Source organism: Malurus melanocephalus, unplaced genomic scaffold, assembly GCF_030028575.1.
Source record: "Malurus melanocephalus ecotype Western Australia unplaced genomic scaffold, MMel_1.1 scaffold_2, whole genome shotgun sequence".
NCBI lineage: Eukaryota > Metazoa > Chordata > Aves > Passeriformes > Maluridae > Malurus > Malurus melanocephalus.
In genome coordinates this window covers 4,006,562-4,016,932 of record NW_026623234.1, presented here as the reverse complement: position 1 = coordinate 4,016,932, position 10,371 = coordinate 4,006,562, and positions in this window count along the sequence as shown.

Genomic DNA, 10,371 nt, shown 5'->3' with positions numbered 1-10,371 from the left:
AAGTGTAAGCCACAGAATTGGAATATTCATGCTAAAGCCACATGAACACCACCATAGGCAGGCAGATCYTGCTTTCTTCTCTCAGCTTCAGCCCCTGCACAAGTACTGAGGAGCAATAGAAAATCCTAAAGATTTACTGTATCAGATCTTTAAGAAACAAGCAAAAMCCTTTGAAATTTCCTGCAAAGACAAAATTTTGAGGAACCTATATGGTTCACAGCAAATCAAGATGGCAAGTTCCTTTCCAGAGAGAGTTATGGGTTGGGCCTTTGTTTTTAAGAAGTACTTTGCTAGGAAAATTTTAGCTGATATTATGTAAAGCTTTGCTACTAACGTTTTCATTTCACCCGACTAATAGTTTGCGCCTCAACTTTCTAAACTATTCCACATTTCAGCGACTTCCACAATTGATATACAGTTATCATTTCCATGTCGATTATACTGCAGCAACGAGGTGCAGACATAAAGGACCCTTTTTTCTTAGGCTGATCAGAGGATGAAGTTCAGAAATCCTTATTAATCTCTCATATCATTAACCAGAGCTCCTCCAGTACAGTTCCAAGCAACCTCTGTTTCTATTCAAGATCAGGCTCAAAAGAGTGACAGAAGGAGTCACAGGAACATATTTCTGCTGCTATATATCACAAAATGACGGGGAGAGAGCAGAAGTTACTAGGCAATAAAAGCAAGAGAACCAGASCAGATCACTGTGCAGAGCCTGGAGCTGGGTCACTCCAGGTGTGCAGCAAGSAGGGACAGAAGTGCCCTTTGAAGTTCTGCCACACAGTTTTGCATATCCATTCCATGGGAAAAAACCTCTCAAATGAAGAGATTTATCCCATGGTTTAATTAGTTTTCCTGACTGCCAGAAACAACTGGGTATTTTTCAAGGCTAATTTACAGACCACAGTCTCATATAATCTGATAAGATGTTATCAGAAGTTGTCTCACAGATGCAAAACTCCTTTTGGATGCTGCTTGCCTACATTATCTGCTTTGATACTCTAGCAGRATAATGTTCAGGTCTTGGTTTCATTATCTATCCAAATAATTTGATTACACAGCTGTAACTTGTTTTAYTTCTACCTCATGCCTTTTCTTACATTGCATTTGACATTTCTCATTCTTAGCCACAGTGTCCTTGATCTACCACATATTTCATCACTACTATTTGTTAGAAATTTTAATATGATGTTCATCACATTTTTAGTGATGCTTWCTTATTTTCACCTTTATTCCACAACAGAGAAAGGGCACTTCTTTCACCATGTAATCCAAATAGCTCTTGGCAAAATGTTAAATGACGAAGTTGGAAAAAACAAATGTGTATAGATGTTTAAGTACAGGGTTTTTCCCTAGTTCTGTATCAGTAATAAGTATCATCACAAACAGTAAGTATAGCATGTCCCATGTTTGTTCCATAATGAGAAAGTAGAGAGATATTTTYCCTGGCTAAAGCATTAGGTGAATGAACCTCAAGGGAAACAAGATTCAGGAGWGTGAATGGCTGTGTGATTGTCTAAGGATCCAGTAGAGTATCACTCTAAAGCTCAGTTCCTCAGCTATTCACTCAAAGGTTACACAGGCAATTTCTAGTGAACAAACACGTGGCATAACTCAACTGTGCATTCATCTTAGAAGCTTATTTTCAGAAAGATTCACAGATATCTCTACGTGTTTAAACAGGCCAACTGTTCTTACTACAYTAAAATCCTAATTTTTAAAGTAACAATAACAGAAAGCATTGCACTTACTATATAACAATAATTTTTAAGGCTGTTTTGAGMAAATCTGCATTTAAACAGAAGTCAGMTTCTGCTGAAGAGCATTTAAAATAACTTCATAGCTACTAAATGAAGCTATTATACCAAAGTATAACAGGCTGAAAGGAGTTAAACAATAAAAACATACRCAACACTTCCTTTGCATTTAAAATTATGTTATTAAAGAGTTAACTGCTTAAAATTATGTTATTTAAGAGTTAACTGTTTACAGATATTGTGKCTTTCAGGATGCTAGGATTAGTGAAAGCATGCAATTCATGCCTCATTAACTGACTGGGAGAAGAAAATGAGCTTTCCTGCTTTTGAGTTGCCGGTCAGTTAATCAGTTTAGAATAATTAAATCATGGACCTCGATCAAGTACAGAAGGGTTTTAGCTTTTGCAGAAAAGGTCAAAATCACAAAAATAATATTTTGTAAATCTGGTCCCTGGTCCTTACTTTGTCCCAGTAATGAGGCAAACCTTTCATAGAAAAGGTTACCATTGAGCAAAGTATACATTTGACATATAAAAACTTGAATGCTAGCTTTAAAATAATTTCTCAGTTGAGAAGTGTGTTACAGCATTTTATTCCACTGCACATAATGACACATTTCCACATTTTAGGTATGTTTTTATTTAAAAGAAAGATTTATTCTTTAAAAGGAAAAAATCCCCAGCATCAATACTGAACYATGTTGAACTCAGCTTAAAACCAACATGTGTGTAGACTCTGTTCCTCCTCGACCTTCCGCAGCAGTGTGACCTTACCACCACTTTTCCTTTACCTTTCCAGTGTCCAGAATGATACCATAATGTTAGAAAGGAGAGGCACAAGTCCAAAGACTCGGCGTTGGAGACAATTCCAGGTGGCAGTGAGCCTTAAGCCCACATGATGGCCAGAGACAAGAATCAGCTGAAGCATATAATAAAGGTGACATGTAAATACAGGTGCCATTATGTGGATTCATATAATTACCCATTCAATTCAATTAAACTCTTTTTCAGMTGTCACTGACTTTTCAGCTCATGTCTCCTGTGAGATAGTCACATCTTTTGAGTCTGGTTTGGCAAAGAACCCAAAGAATTTTCGCTCCTTGGTGGAAGCAGGAACAGCCTGGTAAATATAATTTTTTTAAATGGTGTGGAACCCCCTGAATTCTCAAACGCTGGCAAGGGCATTTTTGTCCATACCATCTTGAATGAGGACAGCATATTCAGGATTGGGTCCTGAAGTTACACATTAATTAATGCACAGGATATACGAATACAGTAAAGTATTACAGCTTTGTACCTCCTGATTATGTTGGGAATAGCAGTTTTGCTTTAAAAAAAAAAAAAAAAAAAAAAAAAAAAAAAAAAAAAAAAAAAAAAAAAGAAAAAAAAAAATCCCTGTTTTTCTTCAATTTATTAACTTCACCTGATACCAGGAATTAATTCAAATAGAATAATGAAGTGATTCAGGAAAAACTTACTCATCTAAGTTTGTTTGTAATTATGCTACACTCCTGTTCTGTGTGTGTCGGTTGATTTCTCAAATTTGCCTTGGTCACCTTAACTAAGGAACACGCACAGCGTTTGAGAGGAACTCATGAATATTTAATTGCAGAAATTCACTTTGCAGTCTTTTACTGACACCCAGTGGTCACACAGAGATGGATTTGTGGGAAGCAGAAAAAGGGTTCCAGCAGCCAAATAACGCATTAAGACATCCCAGAGGATGGCACTTATCTCACAGCTGAAACAGTTGTTTGCTTAACTGGATAAAAGCASACRTGACACTTAAATTGARGCTTGCAAAGTGAGCAGGTTCAAGCTCTGTGCTTAGCTCCACTTGGGAGCTAAGTAATATCTGGTGCAGTCCAAAGGAACCACATCCAAAGAAAGAACCTAGTCTGAGAAGAGAATTTGGGGATTTTTTTCAGGCTTGTTCCTCCTTTCTTGGCCCACAGAACTAGAAACTGGGGATCAGCACACAGTCATAGCAGCAGGTGAACCAAAAAAATGGCATGTTCTTAGGGTTTTTTAAATGCTTTTAGTGAATTATAGACCAGCCAAACTTCTTTGCATTTCCAATAATTTTTTCTTCTTCTGTTCCTGCTCATCCTATAGTTGAGAATATTAAATATTTTTTCTTGTGTTTCTCAAAACTTCAGTTTTTCCAACTCTRTCTCAGAGCACAGTGAAAYAATTTTTTCCACCCCTGAAGTGAAGCCCTTCTTACTCCAGCACTGCTCTCTTGCTTGTCTTGCCCTTTCTAAAAGACTAATGAAATAACTGCGTGATGCAGTTTGGCTGCTGTTCAGCTGAACTCAGGGACACAGAGTGCAAATGTTCCCACATRAAAGGAAGAGAAAGTACTTTTAGATTATACAAATAATCATCATTAGTTGTGTYTCCTCTCAGCTGCTGGATCCAAAGGCTTCTTTCCTCAGGAARATGGATGAAATTGTAGAAGAGTGAGGCACTCTGACAGTTGTAACAACCCAAATTTAATCTGAAATTATTTTGTTCTCATCTTCAAGAAAATGAGGCCCATAAGAGAGGTGCTTCTGTCCTGTAGAATAAGTCCCAGCATCCTAACAACTCCTCCCTGTTTCTGTCTGGAGAAAAATCTTCAGCTGCAGTCTCAGAACTCTCACTGAGAATCGGGGCTGGAGCTTCCATTTTCCTCACCTGCTTGTGAGGTTTGCACTCACAACCGCAGCACAYTTGAAAAGCTGTAGATGTGCAGAATCACTAAGGTGGGTTGGTCACTGTCTTTTTCCTGAAGACTTAAAAGGGGCTGAAACTACTGTACATGTGTACATTGCAGTCTCTGTCAGCTGAAGAACCAGATAGCTCAGGAACAGTAAAATTAAAGCATGGAAGGGAGGAAGAGAAAAATATGGTGAAAGAATTTGAGTCTGCTGTGTGTGAACCTGTGCTTTCTGACAGATGTGGGATTGTCACAGCATTTTTTGCAGTTCTGCTCTGTAAACTTAGAGCTTTCCATGGCAGCAATGGTGAACTGAGATCTTTAGCATTTTGCTTTTTAAATAGCTCATATATTTTTCARCAGATACTAGAATCAATATAACTTGCCTGTGCTTTTATCTCCAGGGCAATGCTAGTATCCTATCTCCACAGTAGCTCTGCRGTATGCAAACCCAGGTCAATTCTTTTCCTTTTAGAGCTATAATTATCAAGACACAGCCCATTMGTGGAGAATAGCATAATGGAGATCAAAGTTCCCTTCCTTGGCAGTAATGGTCCCACCATGTTTCACTAGGCACAGAAAAATGATTAACTGTACATGCTAATCCCTATATGCAGGCATAAAAGCATAAATGCATAATAGAAGCACCAAGTTTTGAATAGGGGCAGTGTCTCTTGCAAGTGCCTAAGAATACAAGCACTACAGATATTTGCAAGGGTATTTTAAGAGTGTATGAAATCTGTAATAAGCATTTAAACAGTCTGTACAAAATACTTGTTTTGTGGTTTTGTGGTGAAGCCAAGGTATGAATCTCCCTCCCCCACCCACTCTAATCCACGGCTCTGAATTGGGTCTGAGATGGAACTGTATTCCTGTCAAAATGATGGTTGTGTATTATATCTTCAGCTCTGAAGCATTGTTGTCACYCACTTCATGTGCAACTTCATTTACATACTCAGAAGTACCAGACAGTGCATCCTTTGACTGATGGACTGCTGGACATTTTTTTTTAATATGTGTGTCCCCATCATTCCTGTTCAYGCAGCATCCCCAGTGCATGGTTTAATTAATGTAAATTATTCCCTCTTTCATGCAGCTTTTGCTTTGAGTAATTATCTGTGAGCCTCTGTTCTTACTAAAGTGAGACCAGCACCAGAATGAAAGACAGTCCTCTGGAGTTCATTTATCATTTAAAGGCTGGGACTGCCTCTAAACCTAATCTATAAGAAGAGAGTCAGTCTCCTATGACAGTTTGCAATATGTGTTGACCGTAAACAGCAAAAACTACATATGGATTGCACATTACACCAAATAAAGAAATGTGTAACCTATTCTTTATTTACTACTAATCATTCTGGGATTACAAATAGTTGAAGTGTTTAACACCCTAGATGTCATTCCAGGTGCTGACACCTGCACTAGCCTGACATGATAGGCAGCTTGAACACAGACCTGCCTCTATGAAAGCTGTCTGGGTTTTTTTTAGAATTTTTTTTTTGCTTAATGATTGGAGTTTCCCATCAATATTAATGTATATTGTCAGTTGCTCTCTGTGGAAAACTTGTTTGGAGCAGAAAGTGTTGAATGTGGGTAGTATTAAAAGCTACACAAAGTTCACCAGTATGAGAAATAAAGCATCTCTGGCAGTTACTGTGTCAATATGATGACCTGACTGTCATTTTTCTTCTTATTCTAGATTCCCAGGTAGACGGTCTCTGTCTATTTCACTAGGCAATTCAACAACACTGTCACTATTGCAGAGGGTGTGTTGGAACATTAATATGGATCTAACACAAGGCAGTGGATGCTTTGTGTGGATCAGTGGTCAGGTTGGAATGATGACCTGGGAGAGGGAGTTAGAGGGCTGGACAGAGACACTTAGCTAAAGCTGCAGTGGACAAGAATATCTGGACTTAGTAATAGCCCAAAGTACACCTGCAGATCTTAGGAAAGTTCACACAGTGCCCAGCAGAAAAACAAGCCACTGATGTTAATATCACGTCTCTAAAGGAACAGGGGAAAGGAAAATTCCACTTAGTCAAAAGGAACACAGAAATTCAGCAGAAGGTTAACTAAATCACTATTTCATTAAGTCTTAACACTGTGAGGTACAATTTAGGCTGGAATAAAAGCAAACCTCAGTTCAGTGCCACTAGTATTCTTTCTGGACCACAAATTCTGGGCTTGAAGGCAACTAGTTGATTTTTCATCCCTGTTGTTATCAACACTGACAAGAAACTTTACCCTGGAGGGGGAAGATCACACAATGAGTGATAAATTCATTAGAGGATGTTGGCCAGAACATAGGTTATAGGAAACAACATAATTCTGCAAGCATTATCATGTCAGTGTCTCCTTTCTGTAAAAGAATTTACCGTCTGTGTAGGTGGAAAAAATGCTTAAACAGATCAAAAATACTCTGTAAAGAGAGAAACCATCATCTGAATTTTATTGTTCATGATAGGGGTGAGTTATTATCTAGAGCCTTGTTCTGACATCCTGAGAACAAATCACTGGTGATTCCAAATGTCAGCAGAATTTACTAGCAGAGCTTTGCTGTCTGTACAGTTCCAAGTCTTTGGCATGAGTTCAAAGTTAAAATGAATCTGAAAATTTTTCAAATCAGGGAAGCCCATATGTGAATCCARTTATATATCCTGGCATTTTGGCAGAAACAGTTTTCTATTGCAAGATTTTGAAGCCTACATAAAAATTAAATTGCCTTCATGCTCTATAACTAAAGGCATATGAAATATAGCAGCTTTATTTAAGTGAACCTAAAAGTTCAGACTTGCTTATTTTCATWTTTTTTCCCTCATTAAAATTATCAAAACCTGCTTTTATTGCCAAACACATGGCTTTTGATGAAAAGCAGTTTTCAGTCGCTTTTAAGGCTGGGTTTTGCAATTAATCTCATTTGAATTTTAATTTTGGAAACCTAAAAGCATAGATGCTTTCRCAATTTACTTGGTATAAAGTGATTTTAAGTCTTGTTTATTTTTCTCAGTGATTCAAAGTTAATCATGTACTACTTGAACAAGCTGTCAACTTTTATTGTATTTTAAAGCTAAACTAAAAGTATCTTCTTCATTCTCAAAGAACAWGAATTCTAATTAAAAAGAATTTTGTCTTCAGACAAAATAAAATTCTTGACCAATCTGAGAATTAAATATATGGGATATCTGATGTATTACTATCATACTGAAGCAAAAGACAAACCCAATAGAAATTAGTGAGAATCTTGTATGATTTAAATGATTAAGTCCTAAATTTAATATCTGAATGCTCCTATAACTATTATCTAATGAGCAGGAGGTGCAACCATTCTATTTATGCTTCTATAATGGCTCTTCTTTCTTTATTGTTTCTGCCATCCTTGCAGGCTGAAGCATTTTCTACCTAGTGTTTGCACAGATCTGCATTATATAAGATATAGGTGAAAACTCAAGCTGTAAGAATCCTTGGTTGCTAACAATGTGCCCTTTTAAAATACATTTTATACAAAATCTCACTAGAAGATGCCATCATCTGCTGGTGGTAGTGCTTTGTCCATTTAATATAAGCCTCATGAAACACCTCCCGTCATAATGTAATAGAAAATCATTCTTTCTTGGTGCTCTAAGAAGAAGCAGATCTTGTCCATAGTTCAGTGACTTTYTGTATCATCTTCAATGTATTTATTTTCTCATCATGTAATAAGATTGTGAGAGGCTCTGTCACAGGCATTAAACAGCTTGCCTCATTTAACAATGCTCTTTTGAAGTAGTATAAAGAAACACAACGAAGAACCAAAAATAATGACAGAATACGCCAAGCTGATGTGTGTTCAGTATTTGGAAWTCAGCATTTTACACAACTGAGCAAAAAGCATTTGCATTCAGAGAAGTGGGCAGACTGATTACAGCTATACAAGGTAATGGGTAAGTGCTCTATCTCTGTGCAGAAGGATCTTTAACAGACATTTGAAATAGATTTTAGATAAGAAATTTCCCAGTAAGAGTGATATACGGTCACCAAATCTGCTTTACACAAGTATAACACATTATTATTTTATCACAGAAATATCAAAATCTCTTCCAGTCCATGGCCAAGACCTAAATGTTATGTGCATGAAGTGAGGCAATATGTCAAATCCAGCTATAACTAATTTCACAAACTATTAATAAATCTCCTATTGTTACCATCCCTTAGAAAGGCATTCAAGAATATGCTGACTACTTGTCTACACWTGATTCAATTTATTTTCTTGATACCTGTCCTATTTCCTGATAAAATAGACTTCCCACTGCCCAGGGAGAACTGTGGCTTATCTTTATATCGTGCAACAACACTGAGCCATTCTTTTGCTTTTAAACAGACCAATAAACCTTGCACCTAATGCTTAAATGCCTTGTGAAACACTGAAATCTGCACAGGGGAAAACCCCACTGTTTCACATGAGCTTTTGGCATGCCAAGTTCTTCAGTTTGAGTGCCACGGGCCCTTCACAGCAGAACCTTTCTACAACTATGAAGCTAATRATACAGCCAAATCACAAGATTGTCTATGCTTTTCTTGTTATATCATTAGAAAGTAAGGATGTTTTAAATGAATAAGAATTCCTTAAAAGGAGTCAGTTCCTGAATTAGGGTGTTATCACTCCAGGATGTAGAAGGCTAAGTGATGCTCCTTGCTCTGCTACAAATGCTGTGGCATCTGATACCTTGTTCAGATTCCAGTGTCATGTGGTGTTTAGGTAACTGACTGCTGTAGGGTGTATAACTTTCCTTGGTTTAGTTACCTTTGTGCCTTCAGAAATGTGAATTACATTCCCATTGAGAATTTTATTAATTCTCTACTAGAGTTGGAATGTTCTCCAATATCTGACTACCCAATGCAGCAAGTACCTCCCTACCTTGCAGGGATGTGGTAAACATGAAGTTAGGAAAGAGATAATCAAATGCTGCTGTACTGAGAGCTACAGAAACCTGTAAGACATACAAAGTAAGGGTAGGTCTCTTAATACATGAGTCCTTCACCATGATACAGCATGAGGAATACTGCCACTTACGTTTTTGCAAAGTTGTAGCTAATTTGTTTGTTGAGTGTTTTTGGRATGCTTGAAAAGGCCAATGGCAAATTAATTTTCTCAAAGTAAGGTGAATTTTTTTTCATCTGGAGCAGAGATGTCTGAAGGAGTTGTAAAAGCTCCAGTCATTACTAACCAGCAGCTTCATAGTCTGGAAATAATTTCCTTTCTAGCAAAACCCTTTAACACATGAGCCAACTATTGGAACCATACTGTGTCCAGCCGTCACAATGAATAATTACTGTGTATTGTTTTCCTGTCTTGTGCCACCTGGTACTTGCATTTCTTTTTGCTGCATTACGCTTTCTAACAGCAGGCAATGTGAAGGCTGCTCAAATGTCACACAGGGCAAGAATGTGATTTAAGAAATTAGGGATGAAAAAATGGAGGTAAACAAGGGTAACAAGGCAGGGCCATTCTGCTTTATGATGCCAGTCACCTGCACTCAGGTGAAATAGAACCTTGCACCAGTCGAATCTGGTATGAATTATCTCAGCTTCAATGTTTCACCTCAGTATGTTCAAATACATCTGARGGAAAGCTCTAGTATTGTAGGGCTATGATCTGGAACCTCAGTTGTTGATTGGGTTCTTGCCTCTGAGCCACTTTGTGGTWATCAGCACAGGCAAAAAGTGCTCAAATCTAATTTCCTAAAGTTAGTAAATGTGACAGCGAGAAGCTGTTATATCMTTCTGCACCTGAGGAGTGGACTTTCTAGACTACACAGAAAAAAACACCCTGAATATCACTCTTTCATGTACACTCACCCTTACACAATGAATGCTAACTTCTATTAAACTTCCTTTTTCTTGCAAGGAATTGTTTAGGAACGTACTGTGACCA